The sequence below is a fragment of the Meles meles genome, chromosome 6, assembly GCF_922984935.1.
Source record: "Meles meles chromosome 6, mMelMel3.1 paternal haplotype, whole genome shotgun sequence".
Lineage (NCBI taxonomy): Eukaryota > Metazoa > Chordata > Mammalia > Carnivora > Mustelidae > Meles > Meles meles.
Window position 1 is genome coordinate 48,508,855 of NC_060071.1, and position 25,701 is coordinate 48,534,555.

The following is a 25,701-nucleotide window of genomic DNA, read 5'->3' on the forward strand; positions in this document are numbered from 1 at the left end:
ACTACACAATAATATTCAAAATGTACAGTTCTCAGCAAAAAAATTATGAGGCATGCAAAGAAAAAGCAGTCTGGCTCATTCACAGGAATAAAGAAATTAATATAGAAAATGTCCCTGATGGGGCATCTGGGTGGCTCAGTGGGTTAAGCCTCTGCCTTCGGCTCAGGTCATGATCTCAAGGTCATGGGATCAAGTCCCACATCTGGCTCTCTGCTCAGCAGGGAGCCTGCTTCCCCCACTTCTCTCCCTGCCTCTCTGCCTACTTGTGGTCTCTCTCTCTGTCAAATAAATAAAATATTTAAAAAAGAAAGAAAGAAAGAAAATGTCCCTGAGGAAACCCAGGCAAAGGAAACCTGCCTCTCTGTCTACTTGTGAGCTCTCTCTGTCAAATAAATAAATAAAATCTTTAAAAAAAAAAAAAAAAGAGAACAAAGCAGTACAAAACTAACTGGAAATGAAGGCAATGATAAAGGACCTGAGAAACAAAAAATATATATATAAAACAGAAAACAAATAGCTAAATAACAGAAATGAGTCCTAAATACCAGAAATAACTCCTTCCTTTTCAGTTATTTTAAATGTAAATAGGTTAAATTCTCCCACTAAAAGGTAGAGATTGGCATAATGGATTAAGAACAATCCCAACTAAATGCTATCTACACAACCCTCAGTTTATATCAAAAGACACAATGGTTAAAAGTAAAAGGATGAAAACAGACCTCACAATTACAAACATGTCTAATAACAGCGTCACAAAATATAGGAAGCAAAAACTGACAGAACTGCAGGGAGATACTGACAATTCTACCATAACAATTAGAGACTTTCACACTCCACTTTCAACAATGGATAGAACAATCAGAGAGAAGATAAATAAGGATATAGAGTATTCGCACAATACTATGAACTATAGCCCTAACAGACATATATAGACACTCCACTCAACAAAGCAGAATACATATTTTTCTCCAGTGTACATGGAACATTCTCCAGGAGAGATAATACAATAGAACACAAAACAATTCTCAATAAATTTTAAAAGGCTGAAAGCATACAAAGTATCATTTATGATAACAGAATGACACTGGTATCAATTAACAGAAGAAAAATTGGAAAATCCATAAACAGTAAAAACTTAACAACATAATCTTAAACAACAAATGGTTCAAAGAAGAGATCACCAAGAAAAGGAAAAAAAAGAGAGAGAAAAAAATTACAAGAAAAATTAGAAAATAACCTGAGACAAATTAAAACAAAAATACAACATGCCAAAACTTATGACATATAGTGAAAGCAGTGTGAAGAGGTAAATTTATACATAAAAATGCTACATTAAACAAGATCCCAAATTGATACTCTGAAGTTTACACCTTAAAGAATACACCTTAAAGAACTAGAAAAAGAATAAGCTAAATCCAAAACTAACAAAAGAAAAGACATAATAAAGATTTGAGTGGAGGTAAAAAAGAAAATAAACAACAGAATCAAACAAAACCAAAAGCTATTTCTTTGTGGGGCGCCTGGGTGGCTCAGTGGTTTAAGCCGCTGCCTTCGGCTCAGGTCATGATCTCAGGGTCCTGGGATCGAGTCCCGCATTGGGCTCTCGGCTCGGCAGGGAGCCTGCTTCCTTCTCACTCTCTCTGCCTGCCTCTCTGCCTACTTGTGATCTCTCTCTGTCAAATAAATAAATAAAATCTTAAAAAAATATATTTAAAAAAAAAAGCTATTTCTTTGAAAAGATCAACAAAACTGGCAAACTTTTAATCAGACTGACTATGAAAAAAAAAAGAAGACTCAAAGTACTAACTTCACAGATGAAAGTGGTGACAAGGCTACAGACCTGAAAAACAGAGGGGTTATAAAAGGAAACTACCAGTAATAGCACACCAACAAATCAGATAATGTAGATGAAATGGACATGGTCCTATAAATACACGAAGTAACAAAACTCATTCCAGAAGAAATAGAAATCTGAACAGACCTGCAACAAGTAAAGACTAAATCACTAGTCAAACATCCCACCCAGAAAAGTCCAGGACTACATGACTTCACTGGTAAATTCTACCAAACATTAAAAAAATAATTAACAATCCTTCTCAAACTCTCCCAAAATCCAGAACAGAATACTTCCTAACTCATTCTGTGAAGCCAGGATTTCCTTGATACCAAAGCCAGATAAAAACATCCCAAGAAAATTACAGACCAATATAGTTGTAAAAATCCTCAATAAAATACTAGTGAAGGTAATCCAACAACGTATTAAGAGCATTACACATTATGATAAACAGCTTTATTCCAGGTGGGTCAACTATAAAAATCAATCAATATAATACACCCATTAACAGAATGAAGGAGAAAAACCATATGATCATCAGTGTTGATGCAAAGAAAAAAAAAAATGCAGGGTACCTGGGTGGCTCAGTCTCTTAAGGAGTCCAACCTTTGATTTTGGTTCAGGTCACGGTCCCATGGTTGTGAGATTGAGCCCCACATCCAACTCTGCGCTCAGCAGAGAATCTGCTCGAGAGTCTCTCTCCCTCTACCCCTCCCTCTGGTTGTGCTCACAGTCTCTCACTCAAATAAATAAATCTTTAAGAAAAATCCATTTGATAAAATTCTATCATGACAAAAACACTCAAACTAGGAATAGAAAAGAACTTCTTCCGGGCGCCTGGGTGGCTCAGTGGATTAAGCCTCTGCCTTCCGTTCAGGTCCTGGTCCCAGGGTCCTGGGATCAAGCCCTGCATCAGGCTCTCTGCTCAGCAGGGAGCCTGCTTCTCCTTCTCTCTGCCTGCCTCTCTGCCTACTTGTAATCTCTGCCAAATAAATAAATGAAATCTTAAAAAAAAAAAAAGAAAAGAACTTCAACATAATAAAATATTTTTATGAAAATCCCCCAGTTAGTATACTGAATGGCGAAAGACGAAAAGCTTTCCCCCTGAGATAAGAAAGACCAGAATGCTCTCATTTGCCACCCCTATTCAACAATGTACTAGAAGTTCTAGCCAGGACAATTAGGCAAATAAATGAATAAATAAATTTTTAAGGGAAAGAAAAAGTCATCCAAATTGGCAAGAAGAATAAAATTATCTCTATCCACAGAGGACAAGATTCTATATAAGAAAACCTAAAGAAGGGGCACCTGGGTGGCTCAGTGGGTTAAGCCTCTGCCTTCAGCTCAGGTCATGATCCCAGGGTCTTGGGATCGAGCCTCGCGTCGGGCTCTCTGCTCAGCAGGGAGCTTGCTTCCCCTTCTTTCTCTGCCCGCCTCTCTGTCTACTTGTGATCTCTCTCTGTCAAGTAAATAAAATCTTTAAAAAAAAAAAACCTAAAGAATATATACACAAAAATTATTAGCGGTAATAAATTCAGCACAAAAATCAGTTGTATTATTATATACCAAAAATGGATAATTTGAAAATGAAACAAAGAAAACAATTCCAGTTATTATAGCATCAAGAAAATGATATAGTTAGGAATAAATTTATCTAAAAAGGTGTAAGCATTGTATACTGAAAACTAGAGGAAAAATGCTGAAAGAAATAAAAGAAGACCAAAATAAATGGGAAGATATCCTGTTGTCCATAGTTTGGAAAACTTAATATTGTTATGATAGTACAGCTCAAAGCAACCTACAGATTCAAAGCAATCCCTGCCAAAATCCCAACGGTCTTTTTCTATAGAAATGGAAAATCTGTTCCAAAAATTCATATACAGATTGCCAGTTTCTGCTCTGACATGCAGAGATCATGCAATCATGGTTCCTGTTCCTTACAACAAGAAAAGTAAAGGGGTGCCTGGGTGGCTCAGTGGGTTAAAGCCTCTGCCTTCGGCTCAGTCATAATTCCAGGGTCCTGGGATAGAGCCCCACATTGGGCTCTCTGCTCAGCGGGGAGTCTGTTTCCTCCTCTCTCTCTCTCTCTACATGCCTCTCTACCTACTTGTGATCTCTGTCTGTCAAATAAATAAATAAAATCTTTAAAAAAAATAAAAATAAAAATAAAAGCAAAAGCCTAGGACCATAAACCCATCGCTGGAGACATTATTTCTTCTCACCAACCATACACACAAGGAGAGAATAGGATGAAATATTTAAAGTGGTGAAAGCACAACAGCCAAAATATGGAAAGAGCCCAGATATGCACTGACAGATGAATGGATAAAGAAGAAGTGGAATATATATACGATGGAATATTATGTGGCCATCACAAAAATGAAATCTTAACCATTTGCAACAACGTGGATGGAACTAGAGGGTACTATGCTAAGCAAAATAAGTCAGTCAGAGAAAGACAATTACTGTATGATCTCACTGATATGTGGAATTTGAAAAATAAGGCAGAGGATCATAGGGAAAGAGAGGAAAAAATGAAATAAGAAGAAACCAGAGAGGGCGACAAACCATAAGAGACTCTTACTCTCAGGAAACAAATTGAAGGTTACTGGAGTGGGAGGCGAGGTGGGAGGGATGGGGTGGCTGGGTAACGGGCACTGGGGAGGGTATGTACTGTGGTGAGCACTGTGAATTGTTAAGACTGATGAATCACAGAGCTGTACCCCTGAAAAAAATAATACACTATACATTAATAATTTAAAACGTGAAATTAATTAATTAAATACATAAATAAAAAATAAAAGTGAAAAAATGAAGTGGTGAAAGCAAAAAACCAACCTAGAATTCTCTATCAGTGCAATTATCCTTCAACAGTGGAGGAGAAATAAAGGCTTTCTCAAACAACAATAGAGGGGATTTGTCATCAGTAGACCTGCCTTGCAAGAAATACAAAAAAACGTTCTTCAGAAGGAAGATGACATAGATCAAAACCTCGGATCAACAGAAAGAAGACCATTTGAGAAGGAATAAGTGAAGGTAAGATAAAATCTTTTTTTTTTCTTTTTCCTAACTGATCTAATAGATAAGTATTGGTCCAAAATAACAATAGCAACAATTTATTGGGAACTATAGCTTGGATAATTGAGTCACAAAAATGTGATGAGGGAAAAAAAAATGTTATGAGAAACAGGAACAAGGAAATGGGAACCCTGTTTTTAGATACCTGCATGAATCATGAAGCAATCTAGTATTACTTGGTTGTGGACTTAGATTAGTTATAAATGTATAATGTAAACCATAGGGCAACCACTAAAAACATTTTAAAATTCATACACAGTTGTAAGGGACAACAAACAGCCAAAATACAACCTTGGAAAATCTTGAAAAATAATTGGAGGAGTTATACTTTATGATTTTAAAACTACCACAAAGCTTAATAATCAGAACAGGGTGGTACTGGCATTAAGATAGATAAACAGATCAAGAGAATAAAAGAGTCCAGAAATAAGCCCATACATCTATAAGGAACCGACTTTCATTCACTGGGGAAACAAAGGACAAATAATACTGGGACAACTGGATACCCACCTGCAAAAGAATGGAGCTGGCCCTTAACCTCCTAATGTACAACTCAAAGTAGATCAAAGACCAAAATATAAGAGCTAAAAGTATCACACTCTTAGAAGATACACAAATGACCAAAAAGCACACAAAGTGATGCTCAACATCACTAATCACTAAGGAAATGCAAACCAAAACCACAAGATACCACTTCATACCTAATAGCAAGTCTATACTTAAAAAAAAAAAAAAAAAAAAAAAAAAAAGAAAGAAAATAACTGTTGGCTAGGATGTGGAGAAATTAGAATCCTGTGTACTGTTGCTGGGAATGTGAAATGATACAGCAGCTGTAGAAAACCATGTTTGCTTCCTCAAAAGAGTTAAACACAGAATCACCACATAACCCAGCAACTCTACTTCTGAGTTTATGTCCAAAGAAGTGAAAGCAGGAATTCAGATATTTGTACACCCATGTTCAATAGCATTTAGTTGGGGAACAGGAAATAGTCTGGTGATAGTGGTGATGGGTCACACAACAATGTGAATGAACTTAATGCCACAGAATTGTACATTTTAAAATGGTTAAAATGGAATATTTTCTATGTACATATGCCACAAATTTTTAATTTTTAAAAAATTTTTAAAAAGATTTATTTATTTGAGAGAGAGTAAACAAGCAAGCAGGGAGGGGGAAAGGGAAATGGAAAGAGAAACCCAAGCAGACTCTAGCCTGAGGGTGGAGCCCAATGTGGGGCTTGATCACACAACCCTGAGATCATGACCGGAGCCTAAACCAAGAGTCAGACATTTAACCAACTGTGCCACCTAGGTGCCCCAAGATTTTATTTTAAGGTAACCTCTACAGTTAACATGGGGCTTGAACTTACAACCCAGATAAGAGTTACATGTTCCACTGACTGAACCAGCTAGGTGCCCCGTCACAACTTTTTTTTTTAAAAAAGCAAATAAAGGTTTCCAAATAAGACATCCAGATGGCCAACAGACCCATGTAAAGATGTTCAACATCACTCATCATCAGGGAAATACAATCAAAACTATGGTGAGATACCTACCACCTCACACCTGTCAGAATGGCTAAAATTAACAACACAGAAAACAACAGGTGTTTGCGAGGATGCAGAAAAAGAACTCTCTTGCACTGTTGGTAGAAATGCAAACTGATGCAGTTACTGTGAACAACAGCATGGACGTTCCTCAAAAAGCTAAAGACAGAACTACCCTATGACCCAGCAAATGCAATACTAGGTTTTTATCCAAAGGATATAAAAATGTTGATTTGAAAGGACACATGTACCTCAGTGTTCACAGCAGTTATCAACAATAGTTGAATTATGGAAAGAGCCCAAATGTCCATCAACTGATAAACAGATAAAGAAGACGTGGTATAGGGGCACCTGGGTGGCTCAGCGGGTTAAAGCCTCTGCCTTCAGCTCAGGTCATGATCCCAGGGTCCTGGGATCGAGCCCCGCATCGGGCTCTCTGCTTGGCTGGGAGCCTGCTTCCTCCTCTCTCTCTCTCTGCCTGCCTCTCTGCCTACTTGTAATCTCTATCTGTCAAATAAATAAATCTTTAAAAAAAAAAAAAAAAAAAAAAGAAGACGTGGTATATGTGTGTGTGTATACACACACACACACACACTCCTAGATTTGCATTTCCCTAATAACTAGTGATGTTGAGCATCTTTTCTTGTGCTTTATTGGCCATTTGAATATCTTTTTTTGGTGAAATATCTATTCAAGGTCTTTGCTCATTTTTCTTTTGATAGAAAGTTTTTATAATTGGTCAGATTTCACATTTTAAGTGTATGTATATGTGTGTATGCGTGCACACACACACACACACACAGAGACACACACAAATGGAATATTACTCAGCCATCAAAAGAAAGAAATCTTGCCATTTGCAACAACATGGATAGAACTAGAGTATATGATGATAAGTCAAAAAAGTTACTCAAAGACACAAACATATGATTTCACTCTATGTGAATGGAATGAGCACTGGGTGTTCACTAAATTCTACTGCTAAAACCAATACTAAACTATATGTTAACTAACTTGAATTTAAATTAAAAAAAAAAGTATGGAAGAAAAGGAACCATGTTAATCTGTGGAATCATGTTAATCACTTGGAAATATGGCACTTTGAGGTGAGCTACGTTTAATGGACATACACTTAAAATGTGAAATCTGACCAATTATAAACAAATACAGTGAAAACTTTCTATCAAATTTAAAGAAAAATGGGCAAAGAACTTGAACAGACACCACCAAAAAAGTATATGCAAATGGCCAATAAAGCACAAGAAAAGACGCTCAATATCACTAGCCATTAGGGAAATGGAAATCACAATCTCAGGAGGTACCCCTTATACCCACTAGGATGGCTGTAATTAAAAAACAAAACAGGGGGGACGCCTGGGTGGCTCAGTTGGTTAAGCAGCTGCCTTCAGCTCAGGTCATGATCCCAGCATCCTGGGATCGAGTCCCACATCGGGCTCCTTGCTCCGCAGGGAGCCTGCTTCTCCCTCCACCACTCTGTCTGCCTGTGCTCTCTCTCTCTCTCTCTCTCTGACAAATAAATAAATAAAATCTTTAAAAAAAAAAAACAAAAAAACAAAACAGGGGCGCCTGGGTGGCTCAGTGGGTTAAAGCCTCTGCCTTCTGCTCAGGCCATGATCCCGGGGTCCTGGGATCGAGCCCCACATCGGGTTCTCTGCTCAGCAGGGAGCCTGCTTCCTCCTCTCTCTCTCTCTGCCTGCCTCTGCCTACTTGCGATCTCTCTCTGTCAAATAAATAAATAAAATCTTTCAAACAAACAAAAAAACAAAACAAAACAGGTACAAAATAACAGCTGTTGGTGAGAATGTAGAAAAATTAAAATCCTTGAACACTGCTGGTAAGAATCTAAAATGGTGCAGCCTAGATGCCTGGGTGGCTCAGTCAGCTTGGGTCATAGTCTCAGGGTCATGGAATCAAGACCTGCCTTGGGTTCCATGACCAGCGGTGAGTCTGATTCAGATTCTCTCTCTCCTTCTCCCTCTGCCCCTCATGTACTCATGCACATGAGCTCTCTCTAAAAATAAAATAAAATCTTAAAAAAAAAATAAATAAATAAAATGATGCATTTTACTCTAAAAGTAAAATATAGGGGGCTTGGTTGCCTCAGTCTATAGAGCATGCGACTCTTGATCTCAGGGTCATGAGTTCAAGCCTCATGCTTGGCACAGAGACCACAAAAATAAATTAAAAATAAACTTAACAAAAAAATAAAAAGTAAAATATAAAATTACCACATGGCCCAGCAATTCCATTACTAGCTACATACCTAAAAGAACTGAAAATCTGTATCGAACAAAAACTTGTATATGAAGGTTCATAGAAGCAGTATTTATAATAATCAAAAGATGGAAACAACCAAAAACACTTTGAAGTGATGAACACACAAATGTGGTATATCCATACAGTAGAATATTTTTCAGCCTTAAAAATAAAAATAAGGTCCACCTGGGTGACTCAGTGGGTTAAAGCATCTGCCTTCGGCTCAGGTCATGATCCCGGGGTCCTGGGATGGAGCCCAGCATCAGGCTCTCTGGTCAGCAGACAGCCTGCCTCCCCCTCTCTCTTTGTCTGCCTCTCTGCCTACTTGTGATCTCTGTCAAATAAATAAATAAAATCTTTAAAAAAAAAGACTTTGTTTAAAAAAATAATAATAATAATAAAAATGAAGTACTGATACATACTACAACATGAATGGACCTAGAAAACATCCTAAGTGAAAGAAGAAGACACAAAACATCACGTTATATAAAACATCACATGTTATATAATTCCACTTATACGATACGACATACCCAGAAAAGATAAATACAAAGAGATAGAAGGACAGATTAGTGTTCTCCAGGGGCTATGGAGAAAGAGGAACAAGGAGGAACTGCTTAATAGATTTGGGGTTTTTCCTTTGGGGATGATGAAATGTTTTGGAACTAGATAAAAGTTATACTTGCAAAATATCATGAACATACCAAATGCCACAAATTATACACTTCAAAATACTTAATTTTATGCCATGTGAATTTTACCTCAGTATGTAAAATAAGAGGGTGCTGGAACTGATAATGTCTTATGAAAACAATTATCCAAACAGGTCAAGCTATTCTGCTACTTACTACTTCCAAACTAAAACAAAATAATACTGAAATATTTTTCTAAGTTTTTTTTTTTTTTTAGTAATCTCTACACGCAATGTGGGGCTGAAACTCATGACCCCAAGATCAAGAGTCGCATGCTCTTCTGACTGAGCCAGCCAAGGGCTCCAACATTAAAGTTTTTCTTAAACCTTTTTAAGATTAAATGCTGATTTGAAGGGGTATATGCACCCTAATGTTTATAGCAGCACTATCAACAACAGCCAAATTATGGAGAGAACCCAAATGTCCTTCAACAGATGAATGGATAAAATGGATAAAGAAGAAGTGGAGAGATAGATGGAGATAGAGGGAGAGCGAGTGCGAGCGAGTGAGAGAGAGAGTGAGAGTGTGTGTGTGTGTGTGTGTGTGTGTATAAAAGGAAAATTACTCAGCCAACAAAAAAAATGAAATCTTGCAACTGCAACAACATGGATGGAACCAGAGTGTATGATGCTAAGTGAAATATGTCAGAGAAAGACAAATACCATGATTTCAGCCATATGTGGAATTTAAGAAACAAAACAGATAAACACAGGGGAGGGAAGGAAAAAGACGATACAAACAAAAAGGATACAAACCATTAGAGACTAGAGTTCAGAGGACAAACCGAGGGTTGCTGGAGGGGAGGTGGATGGGGGGTGGGGATTAATGAGGGCACTTGTTGGGATGAGCACTGAGTGTTTCACATAGGTGCTGAATCACTAAACTCTACTCCTGAACTGAACACTACACTCTATGTTAACGAACTTGATATAAAAAACAACAAAAACAAAACAAAACAAAACCCCCACACCATTTTAAGATTAAGATCCTCCTAACACGGGTGTGTGGGTGATTCAGTGGGTCAAGCAGCTGCCTTTGGCTCAGGTCAGATCTCAGAGTCCTGGGATCAAGCCCTGCATCAGGCTCCCTGCTCAGTGGGGAGTCTGCTTCTCCTTCTCCCTCTGCCCCTCCCCCTGCCCGTGAGCACACGTGCGCTCTCTCTCTCTCTGAAATAAATAATAAATAAAATCTTTAAAAAAGCAAATATGCTCTTGACATTTTTCTAAATCACACTATTTCTTTAGAGAGAGAAAAGCAGTATTATACAAAGCTTCTCAAGCATAATTTATTCATGGACTTAAATACTCTGAAATCTAATAAAAGATATTTTTAAAAGCTAGATGAGGTGGTTCTTCTAATTTAGTCACCATGAACAAAAAGGTCAAACAAAACCTGAAAACTCAGCTACCACAAGTTACTTCAAATTTTATATCTAAAAATCACAATACAAAGATTTCCATTGGTTATCTTTCACCATCACTTTCACAAAACAGATTCAAGTGGTCTTGTACCCAACACTGGGGACCCAACAGTCTGACTTGCCCTGTTACCTACTGTGAGCACTATTTCCCTTCTGACAGTGACTTCCCCTTGCTATCTGTCACCTAGGATTAAAAATTCTTTGAGTCAGTTTTGTTTATTTCTTGGTCTCCAGATACTACTAGCTGTTTGTTTAAAAAGAGGCTACAGGGGCGCCTGGGTGGCTCAGTGGGTTAAAGCCTCTGCCTTTCGCTCAGGTCATGATCCCAGGGTCCTGGGATCGAGCCCCGCATCGGGCTCTCTGCTTGGCAGGGAGCCTGCTTCCTCCTCTCTCTCTCTCTCTCTCTCTCTGCCTGCCTCTCTGCCTACTTGTGATCTCTCTGTGTCAAATAAATAAATAAAATCTTTAAAAAAAAAAAAAAAATAAATAAAAAAAAAAAATAAAAAGAGGCTACAGGGGCACCTGGGTGGCTCAGTTGGTTAAGCCTCTGCCTTCAGCTCAGGTCATGATCCCAGGGTCCTGGGATCAAGCCCTGTATCGGGCTCTCTGCTCATCCCCCCTACCCCCCCACCCCACCCCACCCCCGTCTGCCTCTCTGCCTACTTGTGATTTCTCTCTGTCAAATAAATAAATAAAATCTTAAAAAAAAAAATTAAGAGGCTTTAGAGGTAGAGATACTTGAACTTGACATCCTGTGTCTACCCCTAATCAGCAACATGAACTTCAGAAGTAGTTTCCATTCTTGGCCTCACTGCTCAGTCTGTAAAACTGTAGTAATGACCACACTTCAGGGGCTTACTATGAGAAAAAAAGTGAGATAATATAGCCAAAGCATTTAGCATACTGACCATTTCATAAATACTCAAACTACCATCACTATTATTACTATTCTGTGTTTTTACTAATAATTCCCTAAGGAGAAACCCTCATGACTGCTTGATTATATTCATTAGATTATGTCTGTGCCTCAACTGGCTTTCTTCATTCCTATCTTTTAGGAGTCCAAAGGACTCTGCACATCACCATCAGATTTACCTTCATCTGCATTTACCAGACATACAAATGTATGCTGTTAACTCCGCAGCTTAAAAAACCTTTATGGCTCGGGGCGCCTGGGTGGCTCAGTGGGTTTAAAGCCTCTGCCTTCAGCTCAGGTCATGATCCCAGAGTCCTGGGATCGAGCCCCATATCAGGCTCTCTGCTCTGCAGGGAGCCTGCTTCCTCCTCTCTCTCTGCCTGCCTCTCTGCCTAGTTGTGATTTCTCTCTGTCAAATAAATTTAAAAAAAAAAGTATTAAAAAAAAAAACAAAAACCTTTATGGCTCTCTACTTAATGCCAACATCAAATCTAACTTCCTCCACCTGACATGCATTATCCTCTATTAACAGCTGTTCCTCAAACTTTAGTGTACATCAGAATAATCTGAAGTGTTTGTTAAAACAGATTGGTGGACCCCACCCTTAGTTTCCAATTCAGTAGATCTACAGCAGGCCTCAAAATCTGCATTTATAATAAATGTCCAGGTGATGCTAACACTGCTTGAGGAACCACACTCTGAGAAGTACTACTCTTGTACGGCCCCATTCTGCCTCCTTAAGCTTATTTTTGCCCACTCTCTAAGTGGCACACATAGCTTTGATTGGATTAGTCTTTTCACCGTCTGTGCCCAGGTCTCCCTCACTGCTTAGCTTAGCTGGCTGCAAACACTTCCTTGCTTACTCAAACCCTACCTATCTCTTAAGCTTGTGGTTCCCGGCACTCCCTACACTTTACAATGGAAAAGCTTTTTCACAAACTACGGAGGCACCTTCCCAAGATTCTGATTCAAATGATCTTGGGAAAAGTTTCCCCCAAGGGATTCCAAAGAGCTGCCAGAGCTGAGATCCACTACTTTACATTCAATCTCCTTCCCATCAGGACTATGAACTGAATATTCTCCCCTCAAAATTCCTACAGTATTCCCAGATTATATTAACAAGTTTGCACTCATTTACTTATTGGATTGTATTACTCTCACCCTACCATTTTAAGTCTTGTTTCTCCAACTTGATAAATAATCTTATCTTCATTTTCTATATTTCTACAGCCCTAGCATGATGAATACACTGTAGGAACTCTGTGGTTATTTCTTCATTGATAATGGATTCAAGTTAGAAGTCAGAATGTTAAAGTACTTCTAATTTATCCAAACCAGGAAACTATGGTCCCTCTTTTTTTTTTTTAATACAGTTCTACAACAAGTTTATTTTGTTACGGTGATCATTTAACTCCTTCCATCCCCAATAACTAAATTTATAAGAAAAATACTAATTATCAAAATGCTGTGGGGAATAATAAAATGATTAATAGCATCATAAATCACAGTTGCTTCCTTAGAGCAAATAGCCTTGTCGAAATCCATTAAAGACTGTTTCAAAACAGTTAAAGAGAATCAAAGCACACATATTTAAAGATGCTGAAGCTCTGAATAGTTCTATGATTTGTTTTCTCAACAGATGTGCATCCTTCAAGCCCTGAATTCACCAGATGCATATTAAATTAATCCGTACTTTTAGTTTTACGTAACACTCCACTCCAGTTTTATAAATACACCACCACATAAAGCAGAATTCTACTGTTGCTTTCCGACATTAAATACTAACAGATTATTTCCACTGTGCAAAAAAAAAAAAAAAAAAAGTTAAGATTCATTTTAATGCAGCGGAATGTGTGCTTATAAAATATAGGCTACAATATCTTCATTATTTTTTAATTAGCCAATTTCTATCTAGAATGTGAAAAATGACAAATTTGCTTGTAACTAAAGACCAAGTGACACCTGGCACTTTAAGAAATACACACTAATTCACTCGACACTTCAGAAATTAGGAATTCAACCAAAAATCTGGTTTACCGCTGTAACTGTAGGGTTTTTTAAAAAATTTTTATTTATTTTGACAGAGAGAGATCACAAGTAGGCGGGGCGGGGGGGAGCAGGCTCTCTGCTCAGCAGAGATGTGGGGCTCAATCCCAGGACCCTGAGATCATGACCTGAGCTGAAGGCAGAGGCTTAACCCACTGAGCCACCCAAGTGCCCCATGTAACTGTAGTTTAATAGTCCACTTAAATTTTCTGGAAAATGTACCTCTTATAAAATCATAATTTCTCCTTAAGCTAAAATGAATGAGTTCTTATAAGAGAAGCAGGACTGGACTGGGAGTCAGGAGATCTGGGTTCCAGTCTCACTCATTTGCTATTCCATCTTGAGTGCATCACTTAGCCTCTTTACACTTCAGTAATCTCAGTTGTAAAACCAAAGGGTCTACCTAGACAATCTCTATGTTTTCTTTTAGCTTTATGATTCCATAATCTATGGAACTCAAGAAACACAAGCATTAACCAGATGGATCCCATTAAAGAGAAAGTGAGCTTACACACTGATAGATTTGGAAAGCATCTATCTCTGGAAAACCTAAATGCTTTCACACAAACAGCTCATTCCTTGTGTCTATTGTTAATTAACTAGGTGAAAAAGCAAATAAAACCCACCAAACATGGAGTTACCAAACAGTTTTTGCATCCTAACTTAGATGGCCAGAATATTTGGAGGTCAAAATGCCAATTAAGGTTAAGATGCTGTAGAAAAATGAAAGGTGTCCTAGAAGTGCAGGAAAGGATAGTTAATAAAACCAAATAAAAGTGGATTCTAGCTAACAATTACTACTTAGGCTATATAAGAAAGAGTATCTCAGGGGCACCTGGGTGGCTCAGTGGGTTAAAGCCTCTGCCTTCAGCTCGGGTCATGATCTCAGGGTCCTGGGATCGGGCCCCGCATCGGGTGCTCTGCTCAGCGGAGAGCCTGTTTCCCCCTCTTTCTCTGCCTGCCTCTCTGCCTACTTGTGATCTCTGTCAAATAAACAAATAAAATATTTAAAAAAAAAAAGAAAGAGTATCTCAGGAAAGCATTTTATTATGTTTAGAACAGCTATTCCCTCTGAGTGCAAATTAGAAATAATCAGGCAGCTACGATGTTTGCCTGCTCAAGCATCTGGGTAGTCTTCAACAAGCGTAACAGAAAGAAGCAAAACCCAGAAAGGGCATCAAGAAATCTACATAATACCCTGCACAACAATAAAAGGCAAGTGGCAAAGGACTTCAACTTTAGTGATCGTTCAAAAATTCTGAATTTAGGGGCGCCTGGGTGGCTCAGTGGATTGGGCCGCTGCCTTCGGCTCGGGTCATGGTCTCAGGGTCCTGGGATCAAGCCCCGCATCGGGCTCTCTGCTCCACGGGGGGCCTGCTTCCTCCTCTCTCTCTCTGCCTGCCTCTCTGACTACTTGTGATCTCTCTCTCTGTCAAATAAATAAATAAATAAATAAATAAATCTAAAAAAAAAAAAAAAATTCTGAATTTAGATCTCCCTCAAGCCCTGTTCCCACATGCAACTGTCATATGGCCAGTACCACATTTAACTCACACTTCTTAATGCCCAATTACATAGCTCAAAGAATTAAGCACCTGTCGATTAACACCTAATGATCTAACAATCTTTTGAAAGGGAAATTCAGACTCTGAACAATGCTTCTAATTACATCTGAGAATGTAAGGAAAATCTTTTTTTTTTTTTCCAGATTTTATTTATTTATTTATTTGACAGCGAGAGAGAGAGAGAGAGAGAGAGAGAGATCACAAGTAGGCAGAGAGGCAGGCAGAGAGAGAGAGAGAGAGGGAAGCAGGCTTCCTGCTGAGCAGAGAGCCCAATGCGGGGCTCGATCCCAGGACCCTGAGATCATGACCTGAGCCCAAGGCAGCGGCTTAACCCACTGAGCCACCCAGGCGCCTCGCAAATCTCTTTTCAAAACCACTCCCACATTATTTTATTCATTTTTATTTCTTAAAAAAAAATGCACCTAGGGGCTGGGGGCAAAAGGGAAGCTTGAACTGGCAGAGCACAGAGGATTTCTAGGAAAATGAAAACACTCTGTATATTAAATGATGGATAGTATACACTTTTAGAAACCCATAGATTGTATAAAACAAAGAATGAACCCTAAGCTACTATGGACTTCCGGTGATTATGATGTGTCAATTGAGTTCATTAAATGTGTCAATTTGTTCATCAACTGTAACAAATGTACCACTCTGGTGGAGAGGATGGGGGAGGCCATACATGTATAGTGCAGAAAGTTTATGGGAAATCTGTTTTCTTCCTTTCAATTTTGTTGTGAACCTAAAACTGCCCTTAAACAATAGTCTTTGGGAGCACCTAGGTGGCTCAGTCGGTTAAGCATCAGACTCTTGGTTCCAGCTCAGGTCATGATCTCAGGGTCATGGGATGGAGCCCCAAGTGGGCCTCTGTGTTCAGTGGGGAGTCTGCTTGAGGATTCTCTTCCTCTCTCCCTCCTTCTGCCCCTAGCCTTGCTCACACATGTACATGCTCTCTCTCTCTCTTAAATAAGTAAATCCTTAAGAAATGTAATAAAATCTTTTTAGGGGGCACCTGGCTGGCTCTGTCAATAGAGCATGCAATTCTTGATCTCGGGGTTGTAAGCTGGAAACCCACAATGGGTACAGAGATTACTTAAAAATAAAATCTTTAGAAAAAGTCTTTCTTAAAAATACCACATTAGGGGTGCCTGGGTGGCTCAGTGGGGTAAGCCGCTGCCTTCAGCTCAGGTCATGATCTCAGGGTCCTAGGATCGAGTCCTGCATCGGGCTCTCTGCTCAGCAGGGGCCTGCTTCCCTCTCTCTCTCTGCCTGCCTCTCTATCTACTTGTGATCTCTCTCTGTCAAATAAATAAATAAATAATCTTTAAAAAAAAAACCACATTAACATTTTTTGAGTAGAAACACTTTTATAAAACAATTGAACATTTTTGTGCAAAAATATCAATAGACACACGGTCCTTAAACCTTTCACAAAAATTAGCTCAAAATGGATCTTTCTTTTTTTTTTTTAAGATTTTATTTATTTATTTGATGGAGAAAGAGAACAGGAGAGCACAAGCCAGGGGAGCAACAGAGGCAGAGGGAGAAGCAGGGAGCCTGACGTGGGACTCAATTCCAGGTCCCTAGGATCACGACCTAAGCCGAAGGCAGTCACTTAACCAACTGAGCCACCCAGGTGCCCTCAAAATGGATCTTTTTTAAAAAACAGACCTGAGAACTCAGTGTAAAATGTAAAACTATAAAAACTCTTGAAGATCACATAGAACAAATGTATATAACCTTCAGTTGGGCAATGAGTTTTTAGATGCGATACCAAAAGCATACTCAATGAAAGAAAAACTTGATAAGGTGGACTTCATTAGAATTTAAAACTTTTGTACTATGAAAGACAGTTAAGAGAATAAAGAGACAAACCACAGATTGGGAAAAAAACATTTGCAAAAAACCACATCTATAAAAATATTTGCAAGAAACTGTATCTGATAAAAAAATATGTATCCAAATTAAACAAGGAACACTTAAAACTCAACAATAAGAAAACAAACAACCCAATTTAACGGACAGAAGACTGAACAGACACCTCACCAAAGAAGATATGTAGATGGCCAAAAAGCATGGTGCTCAACATTTTATGTCATTAGAAAACTGCAAATTAAAACACGTATTAGGGGCGCCTGGGTGGCTCAGTGGGTTAAAGCCTCTGCTTTCAGCTCAGGTCATGATCCCAGGGTCCTGGGATCAAGCCCCATGGCGGGCTCTCTGCTCAGCAGGGAGCCTGCTTCCCTTCCTCTCTCTCTCTGCCTGCCTCTCTGCCTACTTGTGATCTCTGTCTGTCAAATAAATAAATAAAAATCTAAAAAAAAAAAAAAATCTTAAAAAAAAAAAAACACGTATTAGGGCACCCGGGTGGCTCAGTGGGTTAAGGCTCTGCCTTCGGCTCAGGTCATAATCCCAGGGTCCCGGGATGGAGCCCCACAACAGGCTCTCTGCTCAGCAGGGAGCCTGCTTCTCCCTCTCTCTCTGCCTGCCTCTCTGCCTACTTGTGATTTCTCTCTCTGTCAAATAAATAAATAAAAAATCTTTTAAAAAATAAAATAAAAATAAAACACATATTAGAATGGCTAAAGTACAAAAAACTGATCATACCAATTCTGGCAAGGATGTAGAGCAATAGGAATACTCATTTATTGCTGATGGGAATGCAAAATGATAAAACTACTTTGGAAGACAGTTTGGCAGTTTCCTATAAAATTAAATATATGTTTACCATACAATCCACCAATCAAGCTCCTAGGCATTTACCTATACAAGCTATCAAGCCACAAAAAGACATGGATAAACCTTAAATACATACAATACAAAGAGTAAACCTTAATAAGAAAGTGTGTTACAGTTAATAATAATGTATCAATATTATACATTAATTATAACTAATGTATCACACTAACACAAGATGTTAATAATTGGGGAAATGGATGGGATGTAGTTTTGTGGATATGGAAATATGGAATTCCACCTGCTCAATTATTCTGTAAATTTAAAACTGTTAAAAAAAGGGGCGCCTGGGTGGCTCAGTGGATTAAGCCGCTGCCTTCGGCTCAGGTCATGATCTCAGGGTCCTGGGATCGAGCCCCGCATCGGGCTCTGCTCCGCAGGGAGCCTGCTTCCTCCTCTCTCTCTGCCTGCCTCTCTGCCTACTTGTGATCTCTCTCTCTGTCAAATAAATAAATAAAATCTTTAAAAAAATAAAAATAAAAATAAAACTGTTTATTTTAAATAAAGTCTTAATTTAAAAAAAAAAAACAAAAAACGGGGGGCGCCTGGGTGGCTCAGTGGGTTAAAGCCTCTGCCTTCGGTTCAGGTCCTGATCCCGGGATCCTGGGATCGAGCCCCGCATCGGGCTCTCTGCTCCACAGGGAGCCTGCTTCCTCCTCTCTCTGCCTGTCTCTCTGCCTCCTTGTGATCTCTATCTGTCAAATAAAATAAATTTTAAAATCTTTAAAAAATAAAAAAACGAGTATCTGTGGATAGGAGATATTATTACTTTAGGCTACAGAAATTTGAGAACAATGAAAGAAATTAACTTTAAATAAAATCAAATTTAAATCTATTTAAATTTTTAAAAAATTAACTTTAAACCCCTTGTCTTTTTCCTGGCATTGGTCATACCCCTGCTCACTACCACCTACATGAGAAAGTAACATCTAAGAAATGGAGGGAAAAAATCCAGCTAAAAAGCTGCTTGACCACAGCTATGGTTAGCAATTTAGCCTGAAGAACTAAAATGATATCTGGTGATTACCATGGACACTACACACACACACACACACACACACACACACACACCCCCCAAAAACTTAAAAAACATTTTCACACCACTCATTAATGCCAGCAGACAATATGTACTTATATATGTATATGTGTGTGTATACATACGTGTGTGTGTGTGTGTGTGTGTGTATATATATATATATATATATATATATATAAAGAAAAATGTAAATGTACGGTACTTTCATTCAGAGGCCCATAAGTCCTCAACACCCCTTTTTCTAGGTTAGAAAACGTAAACTACAGAAATCAGTGTGCATCCAATGCTATATTGTTCCTTGGAAATTTTATATGTCATTTTAATGAAGAAACTATAGCATTCTGACAGGCTTACCCAGTACCCAGAGGTGTTGCACCAAGTTGTCTTTGGTGGCAAAGGCAATGGCTACCTGTTTACTCAGCTTCTCTGGCCAAGGCAAAATCCAAGAGAATATCCCTTTCCCCAGTATGTCTATGCCTCCATTGTGATGGGTGAGCAATTATTGAAGAACAATTCCCATCCCTGACACCCCAGCCCTTGCCACAACTACACTGCCCACTTGGAGCTTCTGGTGAGGAAGAGACTACAGGAGTATTGGGGCAGGCCACTAGTCTTCCTATAATATCAGAACATTTCTGCTGCAGACAAAGCATGGTGCTTTTCCATCCAGATTGCTCTCTCTTCAGTTCATTTCTAAGAGACCACGCTAGTAGTATTTTATAGTTTCTCAAAGATGCCTGGGTGTTTCTAGTCTATGCCAGGTGCCAACTACTGTAACGTGAACAAGTAATGGTCTTTTCCAGCTCAGTAAACCCAAAAGCCTATCCTCAGGATTTACTAAGATCCGAACTGAAAAATCCAAGTATGTGGCCTATGAACTATATGGTGCCATTTAGATGAAAATAATAGCAAATGGCATATGGTAAGGCAAAACTCCCTACTGAAAGATTAAATTTAAGTGGACTTAACACTGAATACAAAAAATCCTCAGCAAAAGCTTCTCTTCTAGATATAACATGAGAGAATAAAAGATTTATTCTGTATCTCCATAATCCATTTTTTAAGCAACTTCCAGCAACAAGTGTTGACAAAAATGGCTTAAGTGAATGACAAAGATGACTACCTAATGTTCATGTAGTTTAAAATGACTTACTTTTAACCATTGTCTGTGATCTTTCTGTGTAACAATATAAAAATTCAAGTTCTTTTAGTTACACGTTCACTGATACAGCAGAAATTACATAATCTAAATCTACTGAGGATCTTTATTTTTTTTTAAATAATCCGATGAATTCAAAGCCATAAAACATGAAGGGGTGAGGGAATAAGGAAACTGAAACAGATGGCATCTGATTTTTTTCCTGAGTCCATCTTGAACACAATCCCAATAATGTCAAAATCCAATTTAGCTCTCCAAATAAGTAATCCACAAAACTTAAAATGGTGATTCTGAAGTAATTTCATTTTTTTTACCCTCCCAGCTTCTCAAAGTTTCTAATTAGGCAGAAATGAGTACAGATAACTTAGATGTTAAAAAGAGAAAAACTATCAAAAAAAAAAAATAAAAAATAAAAAAAAAAAAGAGAAAAACTATCATGCCACAAATTTTGAAGTTCTTTCATGAAAATCTACTTCCACTTATCTAAAGCCACTGAAAAGCAATTTCTACCAAGAGTAATATTAAAATCTGTCTGTGATATCAGCCTTTTTTTTCTTTATACAGTTACAGTGATTATTTATCCTTAATAGAGATCAAATCATATCTTCAGAAAGCAATATACTTTTTAAAAAGCAACAAGCTCTGGAAGACTATTCATTTGGTTTGAATAAAGCACTACTTGGCATTTTTTAAACATTTCCACGGTAACTCTTTCATTACCAATTTGGCAACACCAGTAAAATTAACTGTATTTTGTTCCTTATATGTTTCCAGCATATGGTATATAAATCTTCCCAATCTTTCCTAAACTTTTTTGCTATCATTCAAGAGATGCAATAGTAAAGAAACATTTAGTCATTTTTAGATTTCCTGACAAGCAAATTCCAAAACTGACAACTGCAAAGATCCCCAGAATGGCCACATACTTTGAGTGGAAAAGGTCACTGAGAAAAGTGTCCTAATGGTCTCTAATGTTGCCTACTATTTAGGTAGATATTTTTCCTCTAACAGCTAGTATCCTACCTCATATCCCAAAGTAAATTTAATTTAGTAATAAAGTTCTATCAGAATATAGGGGGGAAATAGGAGCTTCTGATAGCTTTAACAGAGCAAGATAATACAGCCTCAATTTTAAGGTCCAAAAGACGATTAAAAATGATGATCCAGGGAAACACAGCTAAAAGCTTACGTATACACTTAAGAGTTTATACAAAAATAAAAAAAATAAAAAAAGACTTTATAATCTCAGAAAAGCCATTTAGAAACCTGAATAATCTTACCAAAAAATCTGTTTAAGTGTAGCAAAAATATAATTTCAACTCTTTAAAAATAATATTCTTTGGGGCGCCTGGGTGGCTCAGTTGCCTTCAGCTCGGGTCATGATCTCGGGGTTCTGGAATCGAGCCCCACATTGGGCTCTCTGCTTGGTGGGGAGCCTGCTTCCTCCTCTCTCTCTGCCTGCCTCTCTGCCTACTTGTGATCTCTCTCTGTCAAATAAATAAATAAAATCTTTAAAAAAATAATAATAATATCTTTAATAATTCAAAATATAGGGGCACCTGGGTGGCTCAATGGGTTAAAGCCTCTGCCTTCGGCTCAGGTTATGATCCCAGGGTCCTGGGATCGAGCCTCACATCGGGCTCTCTGCTCAGCCTGCCTCTCTGCCCACTTATGATCTCTGTCTGTCAAATAAATAAATAAAACCTTAAAAAAAATTCAAAATATACCCATTTATCAATTTGATCAATATTTACTTGGTGCCTGTTTTAAGCAGCTACAGTGGTGAATAAAATTTAACATAGGGGCGCCTGAGTGGCTCAGTGGGTTAGGCCTCTGCCTTCAGCTCAGGTCACGATCTCAGGGTCCTGGGATAGAGTCCCGCATAGCATCGGGCTCTCTGCTCAGCAGGGAGCCTGCTTCCTCCTCTCTCTCTCTCTGCCTACTTGTGATCTCTCTCTGTCAAATAAATAAAATCTTTAAAAAAAAAAAAAGTAACATAGTATCTCTACCTCAAAGAGCATGCAATATAGTTGGTTAGTTTTATTTAAAGAAAAAAAAATTCAACTCTGTGTTAAAGATAGAGATATGGGAAAGAAATATATTTGAAATTTCTTTCGAAAAATGCAAAACCTATAAACCTCTCTAAAAAGTGATAATAAATTACAAACTTTATACCCACTTTCGACAGAAAAAAATCTTATTAAAGTTATTTGACTTATTTTTGGGGGGTAATATTTTATTTATTTATTTGACAGAGAGAGAGATAGATCACAAGTAGGCAGAGAGGGAGGGAGAAGCAGACTCCCTGCAGAGCACAGGCACCCCTGTGCTTATATTTTATATATTTTATATAAGGCACCCGACTTATATTTTGAATATGAAGCATATTTAAAAATTTAAAATTACTGGCTACAAGTTACATCAAAAAGCAAACACTATTAGTTGATAATCTGATACAATAGGTTACATATAACTGTATCATTTTAAATTTATAAAATGAGGGGCGCCTGGGTGACTCAGTGGGTTAAGCCTCTGCCTTAGGCTTAGGTCATGGTCTCAGGGTCCTGGATCGAGCCCCGCATTGGGCTCTCTGCTTGGTGGTGAGCCTGCTTCTCCCCTCTCTGCCTCCTCTCTGCCTACTTGTGATCTCTCTCTCTGTCAAATAAATAAATAAATAAAAATAAAATCTTTTTAAAAAATAAAAAAATAAACTTATAAAATGAATATAAAAACTTATTACTCTTAGATTTAGTTCTATATTCTCATCATGAATGATTTAAAAACAGAAATTCATTCCATTTTCATTTGTTTTACAGAATTTTATACAAAAGAATTCTGCAAGTAGGGATGCCTGGGTGACTCAGTTGGTTAAGCATCTGCTTTCAGCTCAGGTCATGATCCCAGGAGCCCCATATCCGGTTCCCTGCTTAGGAGGGAGTCTGCTTATCCCTCTCTCTCTGCGTCTCTCCCCAGCTCGTACTCTCTCAAATAAATAAATAAAATCTTTAAAAAAAAAAAAAAAGAATTATGTAAGTATTGCTAATAGTTTAAGTCTAATTAAGATGAGTCATGCTACTGATGTTGATGCTAATCTTAAAATTACAACTACTTTCTATTTTATGCCCCAATTTTAATTCTCTTCAGAGACATATGAAGTTAATTAAACTTTATATAAGTTATATGTATGAAAGTGATGAATTACTATATTGCACACCTGAAACTAATATAACACTGTATGTTAACTGGAATTAAAAACTTAAAAGAAAATATATATACATTATTATTTAAATTTTTTTAATCACTCTATACACACTATAAATCTAAGAAAAACCTTTGAAACAATGGTCACTTCAATAAATGCACATATTGTTCTCTCTTTTGTAGAGTTTATTTCTTTTTTTTTTTTTAAGATTTTTTATTTTTTTTTTATTTGACAGAGAGAGATCACAAGTAGGCAGAGAGGCAGGCAGAGAGAGGAGGAAGCAGGCTCCCTGCGGAGCAGAGCCCTATGCGGGGCTCCATCCCAGGACCCTGAGATCATGACCTGAGCGGAAGGCAGCGGCTTAATCCACTGAGCCACCCAGGCACCCCTCCCCTTTGTAGAGTTTAAAGCACCTACTAATAACTGAATCTCATGCCACTTACGGTAAATTTCTAGAAGCCAATGAAAGTCCTATTGTATACATATGTTTTTGCAATATTATCCAGTTCCCTTCCCATCCTGGGCTATGTTGACTGTGGAGATTAATAATAATTGATCTTTCAATTAGAAGGTGTTTAAAGCGGTGCCTGTGTGGCTCAGATGGTTAAGTCTGCCTTTGGCTCAAGTCATGATCTCCAGGTTCTGGGATCGGGGCTGCATCAGGCTTCCTGCTCAGTGGAGAGCCTGCTTCTCCCTCTCCCACTGCCTCAACCCTACTTGTCTGCTCTATGTCTCTCAAATGAAAAAATAAAATCTTAAAAAAAAAAAAAAAGATGCTTACATTTAGGGACACCTGGTGGCTTGGTCGTTAAGCAGCTGCCTTCAGCTCAGGTCATGATCCCAGGGTTCTGGGAGGAGTCCCACATGGGGCTCCTTGCTCAGCGGGAGTCTGCTTCTCTCTCTGCCTGCTGTTCCCCTTGCTTATGCACGCTCTCTCTCTCTCTCTCTCTGACAAATAGATAAAATCTTTAAAAAAAAAAAAAAAACCACACTGTGGAACGGGACTGCAGACTGACTGAAAAAAAAAAAAAATGAAGGCGCTTCCATTTAAAGTGCACTATTTTTTAATTTTTTCTTTTAAGAAGACTCCACGTGAGCATGGAGTCCAACTCCGGGCTTGATCTCCATCCTGAGATCACGACCTGAGCTGAGATCAAAAATCTGAGGCTTGTGCTCGCTTCGGCAGCACATATACTAAAATTGCAAGAGTCTGAGGCTTAACCCACTGAGCCACCCAGGTGCCCCTAGAGTGGACTGTTATTTAAATACAACACACACACACACACACACTTACAATATTGGTAAAAATTTTAACTCATTTTACTTAGGAAGAAACTAAATTTCTGGTAAGTCCCATGACTTGCCCAAGGTCAACAACTAGCCAGTGGCACAGTCTGGGTTCAATCCCAGATTTACCTATCTTAAAGCCAATACTTCCACTTGACCACAATTATCTCCTTAAAAGATTAAGAGACAGGCTCAAAAGCTGAGGATCCTGTCTCTATGAACGTTCACGTATCTATTCGGAGTCATCTATCACCACACAGTACCTACAATTCAGTCGCTAATTAAAATATAAATGAAGAGGGTCTTTCTGCTTCATTTAAACTAGGACGCATACTGTCAGGTATACTGACAGGTAAGAAAGAGATTGGAAAAGGAGGCTTGCCTCAACATGTCTCGCCTAGACCTCTACATCTATATGGTCCCCCTAGCCTATTTTTTATAAACATGCCTATCTACCAAACAAAGCTATGCCCGGCTAGCCTGCAGTTTGGTGCTTTTCCGTGTTGCACTTTTCTAAGACAATTTATACGAGATTTAACATCGAACTGGGAGACCTGGCTGAATATGCCATTCTGGCACTTTCTAAATTCAGAAGTATCATTTAAGGGCAAAGAACATCACCCTCTTTTTTACGCTGTGATGCTTGCCCACTTGAGGGTACAGCTCCGGTAAGACTCTAGGGCGAGAGAGCAGTAAAGGAAGAAGTGGGGGAAGCACACGGAAGTTGGGTGGAGGGAGGTCTCCTTACCCACTCTTTTGCCCTAGCTCCGCCAAGGGCGGCTCCCCGTGGTGCCCAGCCGACTCACAACCCCCACAACCCTGGAAGCCGTTGCTCTGTCTCAGAAGGGTAGGCAGGGGAAGCAAGGGATTGCCCCAACCACTCGGACAAGGTCCATTCTCCCCTTC

At 38.5% G+C, this 25,701-nt stretch overlaps 1 protein-coding gene across 6 annotated transcripts in view; it reads right to left on the bottom strand.

The window, feature by feature from the left end:
- Positions 1–25,701, bottom strand: part of CSNK1G1 (casein kinase 1 gamma 1) — a 191,892-nt gene that overhangs the window by 165,678 nt on the left and 513 nt on the right. The gene's annotated exons all lie outside the window — the stretch shown is intronic.